Here is a 13,308-nt window from a genome sequence, read left to right as displayed (position 1 = left end):
CAGGTCGGGACCCAGACACAGTCGTACTGCACGGGGGACCAGCGCACGCCCCAGAGCAGCCGGGGAAGCTTCCTCCGGCTCGCCTCTGGAGCCCGAGCCCAAATGACCTGTAGTAACCTCGCTCCTCCTCCTTCCCTCCGCTGGCTTTACTCTTCCCGGCCGGCATTCGATAGGCTCATCCCCTCACGCGCCACCGCCGGCGGGCCAATGGGAGGCTGCGGCTGCTGAATATGCAAACGAGCCGCTGGGAGGTGCGTGTCCCGGACGGTTCAGGACTTAACAGACATTGGCTTCCCAGCGCCCGAGAGTGGCGGTAGCGTTAGTCGCCTCGGTCAGGGGGCGGTTGGGACGCTGGGTGGCCCGGGAGGGAGGGAGGGAGGAGGAGGAGGAGGAGGAGGAGGAGGGCCTCGCTCCGCCTCGGAAGTGCGGCCGCGGGTCCTGCGCCCGGAGCCAGCGGGCGAGCTAGGGGGTGGGGTTGAATGCTTCCAGGCCTCTCTGGCCGGCTCGGCGCGGAGGCGGACGGGGAGCCGAGGCGCGGCGCGGCGAGCCGGCGTTCGCAGGCGGTGGCGCCGGCGCTAGGTGAGTGAGGGACGCACGCCCGCCGGCCCATTGTTTTTTCTTCGGGTCGGGGGCGAGCCGACCGCCGGGCCGGGGCCGGGGCCGGGCCGGGGAGCGTTGGCCGGCACGCGGGCCCCGCCCCCGGCCTCCCCTCAGCCGCTGAGGGCCTCGGGGGCGCGCACGGGGCCGCGGAGGTGGGGGGGAAAGCGTGCGCGCCCCCGGACCCGCGCGGCCCGGTCCCGCTTCGGCCCAGGCTGCTGTTGCTGCTGGGGGGCTTGGACGGGGGACTCCGAGGCAGAGGCTGCGGATGCCGCACTCCACCTCTCGGGAGTGGTGGGGTGCGCTCTGGGAGCCTTGCTGCTGGACCTGACAGCGTGGGGGCGAGGGGAAGAGAGCCTGGGGGAGGGGCTCCAGGCGTCGCTGCGTGGGGAGTGTGGGGGGAGACCTCGCGGGGGGCGGGAATTGTTGGAGCATGGCTGCTGCTGAAGCTGACCTGCCGTGGGAGGGGGAGGCCTCTGAGCTGTGCCGCTGCCGGACCTGACAGCGTGGGGGTGACTGGGGGAGAGCCTCCGAGAACCAGGCAGCTGCTGCATCGGGGTGATAGGAGAGCAGCGTGGGGGGACTGGGGGAGAGCTCCGGGAACAGGGCAGCTGCTGCATTGAGGTGATAGAGCCTTGTCGGAGGGCTGGGGTTCTCAACATTGCTGCTTCTGGACCGCTTAGCCTGCGGCTGGGGGAGTTGGAAGGGGGCTAGCTTGGTCTAGTTGGGGGGGTTTAGAGCTTTGCAGATCATTCTGGATCTGGTTAGCGGGGGTGGAAGAAGGTCCGGATGGAGGGTGGGGGGCTGCTGGTTCTTGGTTATCAAGAGGTTGGGGGTGGGGGCTGTGCGCTCTTAGGGGCATTGCTGCTGCCGGATCTGTCATAGCTTGGGGAGGGTTAAGACTGCATGATCTGGATTGGGGGGGAGGGTGTTGTTTCCAAATCTCTATGGTAGCAATTGAGGCATAAATTGTGGGGGTTGGGTTGAGAATTGAGGTCAAACCCATACCTGAGCCAAGCTAAATGCACCTGAAATAAGACTTTTATTGTTAAGGCAACTTTTGTAGGGGAATCTCTTGGCAAGTGAGATGGACGAAATTGGGTTATGGTCTAGTCTACTCCACCAATCCAGATTGCCTTTGCTATTTGGGATAATACAAAAAATGTGCCATAGTTTTTGGTTTGGGGCTTTTTTTTCCTTTGGAAATAGTGTATGTCCTTTTGAGACCTTATTCCTTTGATCCAGGTTGTCCTTGCCTTTTGGAGATTTCAAAATCATAAGATTTTTAGCCAGAAGGAGACCTTCCAGATAATAAAGCCAACTAACTCTTAGAGAAGTGACTTGGCCTCCAAGACTTTGCTGCTTAGTGCCTTTATGACCTTGGACAGTTCAGTTCCTTTCAACAAAGCACTTCCCATGTCCAAATCACAGGTTTGCGACCTAACCTCACAAATCAAGTAAGCTTCAGAGCCTGATCATGTCTGATAGCTAGCCCTCCCCCCATCCTAATTATAGCTGGAAGACATTTTAGAGACAATCAAGTCCAATATCTTAATTTTACAGATGAGAAAATTGAGGCCCAAAAGTTGTGATCTAGAATCTGAAGCTGCATTTTGACCAGGTCTTTCTGATATCCAAGTGCACTGCTGTACTCCCTCCCTTATACCATGCTGTTTTATCCTGTGACCTGGGCATAAAAATATTCAGAATGTCAAGGAACAGTAGAAAATAGAACTTGTGTAAATGCATGGGAGTTTGGCCATGTTACCATCTTTTATAACGCAAGAGAGCTGTGCATAGTAACACTGGCATAGCTCGCTCTTCATGGTATCCCAAGTTTAAAAAGTTCTGTTTTGTGGATGTGTCTTGATTTAATGTTTGAGAATTGAGATGTGAGGATCAATTGGTTCTAAAGACACCTTAGTAGAATTCATTATGGATGAAGTAGTCTATTGGGGGTGTTAGCACATTATTATGTAGGTTCTTTACCTTGCCATACTGGTACCTTTTGAAATTGGTACATTATTTCCCTAGTCATGTCTGTGAATTCTTTTTAAGTTTAAATTTCTCTCAACAAAATAAAAGTCCAAAGTGTGTAGTGTGGATTAAAATTACTGTTGAGAGAACTGACTGCTCTTTGTCCCTAACAAGGTGCTTGATCTTAGTCAAATTAATTAATCTCTCCTACTTTAAGTTTGCTGGCTTGGACTAGAAGATCTTTCCTGTTTTAAATCTGTGATCCTATTAATCCACTAAATGAAAGAGTTGGAATGATAACTTTAAATCTTTTCCAGTTCTGTGACTCTAGATTGATGGTTCTCTTTAAAGGAAAGTCTTATTAGGAAGTACAAATCATAAGTCTGAAACATGTTCTTTGTGGAGTAAAGAGGTCAAAATACGGAGACATTGAACATATTTAGAGGCTTTATTTCTCCATGTTGCATGGCTCAGAGTTGAGAGATCTGTGGACTCTGATGACTCTTCTGTTATAATGTGGTCATGGAAGTCAAGTACTGTTGGCGGTCAGATACTAAAAAACCAGGGCTTTACCCATGTACAAATTGCATAATTTTAGATTAATCTCTGAATGCTTCTAAAAGCCTCATCTTCACAGATTTAGACAAAACTTTTGGTCACAGGAACAAAAACTCCATCAGTTCCCTCTTCTTCTCTTAGCTTTCATCTCTAGCATCATTGCAGGCTATATACTATGGCATTCAATGAGTGAGAGAAAGTTTTGTTTTCAGAATAAATAGCCAGTCTTTGGGAATCTCAGGTTAGCTGTACAAGGAAGAGGAAGAAGAGGGAAGCACACACACACACACACACACACACACACACACACACACGCCATATGTATATGTATATCTATGTATATATTAGTGCCTTCACTCTGCTAGATGCTGTTCCAAGTGCTTTTTACCAATATTCCATTTGATCAGAAGTGTTCATCTTTGGGTTCTAAATGAAGATAAATCACAGCTAATATTTGTAGGGTGCTTATTCTGTTAGGCACTGTGCTGAATGTTCACTTGGCTTATGATAAACTGAGTGCTGATATGGCTTAAGTGACTGGCCCAAGGCCACACTGCTAAGACTAGGTCAGAAACAGGAAGAAACTGAGAAACCAGAATCAGCTATGCTTAATTTGGCCTTAGCACTGTTTAGTTTCAGGAAGGGAAAACTTGTAAGTAGACAGGTGTAAAGAGAACTTGGTTCAGATTTATTCCCTTAAAGCCATGCTAAAAAGAAACTTGTAACTTTAGATGAAGCTTATCTCTTTTCCTGGGGAAGTCCCCTTTCACTAGAGATCAGTATCTTCTATGTAGGTTATAGAGAATTGCCTAAAACACTAATAGATTAAGTGATGTCACACCCTCATTATTTGAAGTAAGACTCAAATCTTCATGATTCCAAAGCTAGCTCACTTGACTATTTCAAACTACCTGTCAAAAAAACAAAGAAAAAAAAAAAGACAAATCATGAAGTATTAATAATGCATAAGGCTGTTGGGCTTCTTAGGCACACAGATGCAGATTGCAGTATTTTAGATCATCATATACATAGATACATACTTCACTTTAGTAAGTGTTGAGCATCTACTCTGTATGTACCTGATGCAGACATTTTAACTTAAATTCTTGGAATGTGCTTCTGGAGGATGAATATGTATCAATCCTCCTTTAGGATAAAGTAGAACAAATATTCATTGGCTTTGCAGTCAGACATGATCTAAATGGCTCTGACACAGTGGTTACTTTGAACAAGTCACTTAACCTGAGGGGTAATTTTTTCCTCCACAAGAAAATAAAAATTTGTCCTAGATGGTCTGGTCTTTGAAGTGCCTTCCTATTCTAGACCTATAGCATTGTGTAGTGACTAGGCCTCAGGTGGACAAGGGAGCCGAAGTTTGCCAGCTTTGAACAAGTGCTACTCCACAAAATCATAGTACTAAATCAGCTTGAAAGACATATTTTTAATCTTTAAACCTTTTAATAATGTGACTTAACGTTATTCTTTAGTTTCACAAGAAAACACATTCTTATATCCCCTTTAGATTATCAGACATATAAATGCTTAAAGGGATTTGATTTTAAAACGATCTTTTAGATTTATCATCACATTATGTTTCTTTATGATATTTTGCATTCTTCGTGAGTCATTTTGCTGATGTACTTATCTCTGCTTCTGACAGGGTGCTTTCTAGCTGTGGTCTCTGAGATATGTCTGTACTCTGGTGTTCTTCCTACCTGTCGAAAGCCCTCACTATCCTGTAACTGCTTTCTCATCCAGTTCTGGCTTTAACTGAGTCCTCTCAGATTTTGTTCAAGGTCTGCTCATTTCCTGCGACATTTACGGGGTGACTTTGTCAGCTCTCATGGGTTTGTTTAGTTTTCTTTTCTGATGACTCTTAGAGCTATATAATAATGATGGTGATGATGATGGTAATCACAGCAATAATAACTTGCACTTTGTAAAGCATTTTACAGATGTTTACTTAGTTGATCATAATGATCCTGTGTTATTATTATCATCTCCATATATATCTCCTATATATACTATAGGCTCAGAGTTTCCTCTGAGCCATAGTGCTTGACTCTGTCATGCATAAAATTGAGGCAGGGTTTGAACTCAGATCTTCCTCCTTCCAAGTGCTGCTCCTTTGTTCCCTCTTGTTCTTGTTCATCCTTCATTCTCAAAGAGGAGCAGTGACATCACAAAGGGAATGTTTTGACCTGCTTGTGAGTTGGACTTAAGGGAGGCCTTCAGCCTTGCCCTCTCTTCATGAGAGGCCAGTGGATTTTCCTAGAATTTAATTGTCCCAGTTAATAGTTACTATCTGTTGGATTAGAGGCATGTCAAACCAATTATGTCCAAAACTGAACTTAGTCTCTTCCTGCAAACTATCTCTTTTTCCAAACTTATTTTCTATTCTACCAAGTTCAAAATCTCATCATTCTCTCTTATCTCTTGGTCTTCTCATGCCACATACAGGTAGTGGTCAAATCATCCTGCTTCTGTTTTCACAATATTCCATATCTGACCCCTTCTTTTGGACTCTCACAACTCCACCTTAATTCAGGTCCTCATCTACTTTGTTGCACTTGTCTCTTTACCTCCACCACATTCCTCATTCTTATCTTTTTAGAGGCATCTGAAGGGTTGATCTGCTAATGTCCTTTGTCCCAAATTAACTTGTATTAACTACTTTGTATACATTGATATTTATTCATTTTATGTTTGTGTTACATGTATTTGAATTTGTCTCTATTACATTGTAAGGTCCTTGAGAGTAAGTATTTTTATTTTTATACTCATATTACTGGCATATGGACTGAGCTAAATAAATATTTAAGAATTTTTCAATCATATCTGACTCTTGATGGGGGTGGGTTGGCCAAAATTTCCTACTCATTTTACCAGATGAGGACCCTGAGGCAAACCAGGGTGTGAAATGACTTGTCCAGGATCAGGATTAGGAGTATCTGAAGCCAGATTTGAACTTGGGAAAAGGAGTCTTATCTGCTTTGCCACTTAGCTGCCCTTAAATACTTCTTGGTTGATTTGTAGGCTGCACTGGTAGTATTAGAATGATAACTTGCTAAAAAAAGATCACTTGATTGTACCAGAAAATCTTAAACAGATCTTTAAACTTAGGTTCCATAAACTTTAAAAAACCTGTAGTAACGTACTATTTTGAATCTGAATCAACACTTGATATTGTTTTTTAATCATCATTTTACTGTATAATTTGTTAGTTTTATATATATATAAAATTCATATCAGTGAAAATTTCATCTAGTAATAAAGTATTTTCAACTTCTGTTCACTACTTAATCTTGACTAAATCTTGGTAAAGTATTAGGCTATAGTAAATAGATTGTTTACCAAATAAAAGTAATTTAGAAAGGTGGCAATTCAGAGACCAGTGGTGACACCTTTCTTTTGGTTTACCTGTTCACTATAGGGAAATTGAAGGTCAAACTAGAGTTCTTTCCTGTCATCTACTGGTCTCTTGAGATGCCTGTAAAGATAGTGGAAGCCTTATTAACATTCCCTATGCACCTGCAAAGCACTGTTATCTGATGTGAGTAAGAGCCTTGAAGTTCCTTAATATGGCCTCTTGAGTGGTATGAGTCATTGGGCACCTTCTATCTTAGCAATAGAGAAATAAAAATCAGTTTTCAGAATATTTGGGCATCTAGAATGGAAACTCTTCCCATTTCTCAAATTTGGTTTCACAGATAAGTTTCTTATGAAATTAGTAGATTGCTTAGTAGTTGGTTATAAGAATTCCTATGTAATTGAATTGTTAAGATGCAGAAGCAATCTGAATTTAATAGTAAGAGGAGCATGATCAATGCCTTTGCTCATCAATGCTCAAAAAAAACCCACACCAAGTTTATTTATATTTCACTTTGATTTTTTTTTATGTTTAAATTTTCAGCAAAATAAAGAAATTAAGGGTCTTAGGAAAAGAAAAATTTCAGTCTTCCCCTCTTAATTCCCCCATGTTATTCTCCTGTTGGATTCATTTCCTCTTCCATATTCCATGCAGGAAATGGATTGTACTAGTTTTCTAGTCCCCCTTTTTAAAGTCATTGATTCACATCTGATAATAAATCAATATTTTGGTTAGATGGGCATTTTGGTTCCTTCTGAGTTGAAATCTGTTAATAAAAAGTCCTTTTATTTTAATAAAGTAAAATTTTGCCATATTTGGGGGGTTATGGAGACTTAGTGCTTAGTAACTTATAGAACTGATACTGATTAAAAACACAATTTTATTTTTTATTAGGAACTTAAGTCATCAATAAGCATGAATATTTCAGCAAAAAAGAGAACAAGGTTATATATTACTCTTTGAATCTATAATGTACAATTTCTTTAAAACTATTTTAAATTTAACATAGTTATAACAACATTGCTCTGCTTGTATCCCTTCTAAACTGCTTTCTGTTCTCTTTTATGTATTTTTCTTACCAGTAACATTTTTCTTCCTTTAAAAAATATTATCACTACTACCCTGCTCCCCTTAACAACTCTACTTGGCCCTATTCTCACATAAAACCCACCCTCCCTTGAAATAAATATATATAAGCAAACAAAACAAATTCATTATTGGTTATGTCTGAAATTGTATGTTTTATTCTGTGCTTCTAGTCAATTATCTCTTTGCTAAGAAGTGGGAAATATACTTTGATATCAATCTTCTGGGATGATGGTTGCTTGTTGCATTCATTAGTATTTGTAACTCCTATAATTGTTTATCTTTACCTTATTGTGACCATTGATTATTCTAATTCTGCCCACTTCATTATTATCAGTTTTCCCAGGTTTCTCAGGATTTGTTCATTTTGTCATTTCTTATAGAGTATAAATATTCCATTATGTTCATATAGCATTTCTCAGTTAGTTATTTCTCAGTTGATGGTTACCCACTTTTCCCCAGATACTTCGTACAACAAAAAGTGATATTACAGATTTTTTTGTACATATGTGGATCCTTTTCCTCTGACTTTGACATCTTTCAGGGTTTAATCCAGTAATGGCATTGATAGAGCAAAAGAATATGTACAATTTGATGACTTATTGGGTCTGTTTGCAAATTATAGAACTTTGGGGCCAAATTACAACTTCAGCAACAAACAAGGTATTCAAATCCAGGCCTCCCAAAGTCCTTGTAGCAATTATCTTTGGCCCTTCCCTCTCACCCCAAGTCTGAGGGGTGTGAATCGGAACCCTTCAGTTTTAATTTACATTTCCCTTAGTAAAATTGGAATATTTTCCCCATATAGTTATTAATAGATTACATATCTTCTCGTTGATGCCGATTTTAATTATAAATACTCTTTTATTCCTATACAAAAGTATGGGACAGCTTAAATCTTTTGTTTCAGTTTTATGATACTATGGCAATCTTAGGTTTCCCTGATTTATTTGTGCCTTTTTTTTTTTTTTTTTTTTGTTTGTTTGTTTTTTATTTTGTTTTGGTTCAGAGTACTTTTATGACCATACTATTTCAAGGATGTTTCATTTAATTTAAATGGCTTTTGACATAGCATTACTTTTCATTCCTTTTTTTTAAAAAATTTTACTTATATTACCTAGATTTCCCTGTATTCTCCCATCAGAGAGCCATCCTTTTTAAAAAGTAATTTTTAAGAAAAGAAGCAAAATTCAAAAACAATACACCAGAAATCCTTAAAAGTTTTTTGTTTTTCTGACTGCCTTCATATGGTCTGTCATTTTAACCATCATTATTTTAATTCTATTTCATTTTTTTAAAGGACACTAGTCATTTGACTCTTTTTGCAGCTTCCCTTTTTTGTATTCATTTACTGTTAAGTATCCTGCATTGGTTGCCTTTTTTCTTGATAGTTACACATCTCTATTCTTAGGAGTTTTATATGTTGCCATCCTTTTTTCACCTCATGATGCATCTTTGCTCTTAATATCTATTTTCATTCCTGTGTAATTCTACCTGCCTATTTTATTATTCTTTATTTTCAAATTGTGACTACTCTCCGGTGACTAACCCCTGGTATAGTGGAGTTAAAACTTATACATCAAAGTTGGTAATAATCCTCAGGGTAAGTCCTACCTTTATATGATTCTCTGACCATAGGAAAAAAGTATCTGTCTCCCCGTGCAACTCAGAATGCAAGTGAGTTGCCTTTCTGCTTTGGTGGAGAGAATTTCAACATTAGGAGTTCTCATAATTGAGAACCTCTCCTCATGAAAAATAATGTTACTAAAACTCTGCCATTAAAAGGATAAAAAAATGCACTTGGGGGGGTACATCTTTTATAACTTTGTACTAATTTAACCCCCCCAGCTCTATTATCAAATGGCTAATATTATACAAATTAAATTAATATGTTGGGCATGGCTGAAAATGTCTTATTCTATATTTGTGTTTCATTATGAAATATTTCTAAAAAGTGCTTAGCACATAGGAGTTGGCCAAGTGTATTCTACTTACACAATTCTCCATCTCTTCCTTTATCTTCACTCACATGATCACTACCTTAATTCAGCTCCTGATTACTACTCACCTAGTGTAATGTTAATTGTGCAGTGTCTTAATTGTTTTCTCTTCCAAAACAGTAATTTATAACTTCTTTTTAAGTAACAATGGATATATTTTGTTTTTATAATACCTAACTTTTTCTTTGTATTCCTCCTTCTCTCCACTTGTTCTTCCTGGGAAGCCTTCCTTCATAATTTATTTCTTGGCAATTGTGGTTGTGACTTGGCCAGAGTCACACAGCTAGGAAGTGTTAAGTGTCTGAGACTAGATTTGAACTCAGGTCCTCCTGACTTCAGGGCTTTTGCTCTATCTACTTCGCCACCTAGCTGCCCCCCTTCATAATTTTTTAAATTTTTAAAAGAAGAGAAAGAAAAATCAAGAAAGCCACCCATTATTTTTTGGGGAAAAATTAGACAACATATGAAATGTGCCATATTTGTAGACTGTAAACTATTCTTTTTTCTTTCTTGGAGACAAGCTTGCTCTTTGGAACTCTCCAGCATTCAATTTTGAGTGTTTCATGGTTGTTCTTTACATTTACAGTGTTGTGATCATTCTGTATCTTATTTTCTTAGCTCTGCTTACTTCACTTTATATTAATTCATGTTAATCTTTTTTTGTCCTCTATTCCTTTGTCATTTCTTATACCACACCATTTTCTGTTGCATTTATGTATTACAATTTGCCCAATGAGTGGGCATCTACTTTGTTTCCAGTTCTTTTTTGCTATAATGAAAAGTGCTAGCTAATAATTCTTTATTTGCCTGGTGTTAATTTTCTCTTTCAAAAGGTGGTGGAATCTAGAAGAGGAAATTCTTAATAAAGGGACAAACTGGTTAGTAATATGGAAATGATGGGGACCTTGAGGAGAAGTGACCCTGTCATCCTAGGGTTTATGATAGAAAAGAGGAAATTCTGGTAGAGTTTGACATGGACCTTGATTGTGGGAAAATAAAATTCAAAGAGTTCTGAGAAAATATAAATAAGATAACTATAGACTAAAGTCACCTCAGCAGATCCTTATAGATGATATTCTGAAGGCATAACCAGTATACATGTAAGTGTATAGGGAACTCAGACCAATTAAACTTAATATATATATATATGTATATATACATATATATATATATATATATATGATAAAGATCAGTAACAGAATTGAATAATAGCATGACATAGTGTTGTAAAAATTGTCAGGACTTGGGTTGGAGAATTCCATCTACATCCAGAGGAAGAAATATAGGGACTTAATGTGGATCAAAAAAGCATGGTATTTTCACCTTTTTTGTTATTATGTATAGTGGTTTTTCCTCTTTTGGTCTGATTGTTCTTGTGCAGTATAACAAGTATAGAAATATGTTTGAGAGACTTGCACATGTTTAGTTTATATTGGATTGCTTGCTGTCTTGAGGATGGGGGAAGGTAAGGGAGGAAGGCAGAAATTTGTAACAAAGGGTCTTACAGAGGTGAATATTGAAAATTATCTTTGCATATATTTGGAAAGATAAAATATATTTGAAAAAATAATTGTGTCAGGAATGTTCAGAATGAGATGACTAGTGAGTGAGAAAAGCATAGGACAAGAGAGATTTTTTTGGTTTTAGTTATAAAAGGACAATTACTGACAGCAGTGAGAAAAGAAGTTACTTGGTGTTTGTTTTCTGTTTTCTTTGCAAAGGAGGCCAAAATGACAACAACAAATGACTTTTCAAGTTAATATCCAAAACAAGTATGAATTCAAGTCTTCTGACTGAGATGAACTGCATCCTGGTTTCTGTAATTATGATTGCTGATCCTCTGTCAGTGGTATTTGAAAAATAGAAAGTTAGAGAGGTGCTACTTGATTAGAGAAGAGCAAACATTGTTCATTCTCTCTGTTGCTCTTTCTCTCTTAAATGTTAAGGAATAGAGCTTGTGTAGTAGAGGGAAGTTGAGTTATATTCCTGGGAACATTTTAGAATGAATCATTAAAGAGAACATGTAGGTAGGAAAATGGTGATTACAGACAATTAGCCTGGCTTCTTCAGTAATATATCATGCCACATTAACTTCCATCCCTCCCCCCCCCCTTTTTTTTTTTTTTTTTTTTTTTTGATGAGGGGAGGATATTGTAGATATGATTTAGGTAGAATATAATTATTTATTTTTGTAAGGCATTTGGAGTTAAATGCCTTGTCAGTGTCACACAGCTAATATGCGTTAAACTGAAGCCATATTTGCACTCAGGTCCTCTGGACTCTGATCAGTTCTTTATGTGCTTACCATCTAGCTGCCTCTTTCTTTAAGTGGATATTTGTGAAGATAAGTCAGATGGATTTAGAATTTGTTGGATGGTTGGATACAAAGAGGTGTTGACATGGACAATTCAGTCAAGTAGGTCTTTTAATAATATCTTAAGAGTTTATGCTTTTATTTTGGGTGTAGATGGCATGCTCCTCAAATTGTGCAGGTGATCTCTGGGAAGTATAATTAACATATTGATGACACAATCAGAACCCAAAAGAAACTCAATGAGCTCTAAAAGACTGGACTTAATCACTAAGATGAAATTAAAAAAGGACAGACTTTTGTGTTGCTTTTGAATTAAAAAAAAATCAATAAGAAAGACTTAGTTAAAACTCAGTTATTCTGAAAAAAGATTTGATGGTTTTAGTAACTAATTCAACATGAATACATACTCTGAAGAGCTAGGCACATGAGCTAATACAATCCTAGGTAATGGTAAGGAAATAATATTCCCATTCTGCTCTGGTCAGGCTTCATCTGTAGTAAAGTATCTAGGTCTGGGTGCTGTGGTTTAAGAAAGATAGTGATTAATGGTGAGTATCCAGAGAAAGACAATAAGGTCTCTGTGTCAGGAAGAACCTGGGCATGTAAACATGGAGAAGAAAAGGCTTGGCCAGAATGGGGAGTTGGGGGAGTTGAAGGGCTGTTATCAACCAGGAGCTATGGGTTACAGAGATAAAAATGAAATAGTCCCTACTCAGTAGAAAGTCTTAAAGAAAAATCTGGGTAACTTTTGCATGAGTATGTGTTAGTGGGATCTCTATTGTGTAGATAGCCACTTAGTTACCTTCTTGCTCTCAAATTCTTTGAAATCTCTTTCTATTCCAACCTCCCCACAGCTGCCAAAGCAGTCATGCTTAAACCAGAGGGGACCTCATCTGGCTCAGTAGATTTGATTGGCTTTCTATTAGCACATTACCTTTTTAGACATTAGAGGGACTAATGACATGTAGTATATGTCAGATGTGTCTTTACCTTCACAGTGACTCTTTGTTCCTGATAAACTGGTCCTTTTGCTATTCTTCACACACCATATTACAACTCCTTTCTCCATATTTCAGGTTTGTCTACATTTCTGTATGCCTGAAATGTATTTGTTTCCTCACACTTGCCTCTTAATAGTCTTTATTTCCTACAAAGCTCAATCCAGGTGCTATTTTACTAGTTGATTTTTTATTTTATCTATGTGCAAATGCCTTCTATACATATGTGGATATACACACATTTTCTCCCTTTGTAGAATCTAAGCTATTTGAGGGCAGGAAATGTTTGCAACATTATCCCTTGCACTCACTTCTGTTCTGAATTTTCCCCTCCTTTCCTCCACCCCTTCCCCTAGATGGCAGGCAGTCCCATACATGTTAAATATGTTAATAGTATATCCTAGATAC

The 13,308-nt window shown here is 39.0% G+C and overlaps 1 protein-coding gene across 7 annotated transcripts in view; it reads left to right on the top strand.

Moving 5' to 3' along the window:
- Positions 1–232: 232 nt before the first annotated feature.
- The window catches only part of ACSL3 (acyl-CoA synthetase long chain family member 3), a 68,498-nt gene continuing 55,422 nt past the window's right edge, over positions 233–13,308 (top strand). For 2 of the 7 annotated variants that reach the window (XM_074298616.1, XM_074298610.1), the window contains exon 1: positions 304–579. The gene's annotated coding sequence lies outside the window, so the exon portion shown is untranslated. Of the gene's footprint in view, positions 252–303; positions 580–736; positions 897–1,097; positions 1,222–8,479; positions 8,592–13,308 lie in introns of those variants that run through there. The other 5 variants (XM_074298618.1, XM_074298612.1, XM_074298614.1 and 2 more) reach the window with 4 other exon arrangements.

Source organism: Sminthopsis crassicaudata, chromosome 3 (assembly GCF_048593235.1).
Source record: "Sminthopsis crassicaudata isolate SCR6 chromosome 3, ASM4859323v1, whole genome shotgun sequence".
NCBI classification, from domain to species: Eukaryota; Metazoa; Chordata; class Mammalia; order Dasyuromorphia; family Dasyuridae; genus Sminthopsis; species Sminthopsis crassicaudata.
This window is presented reverse-complemented; position numbering and strand designations above follow the sequence as displayed.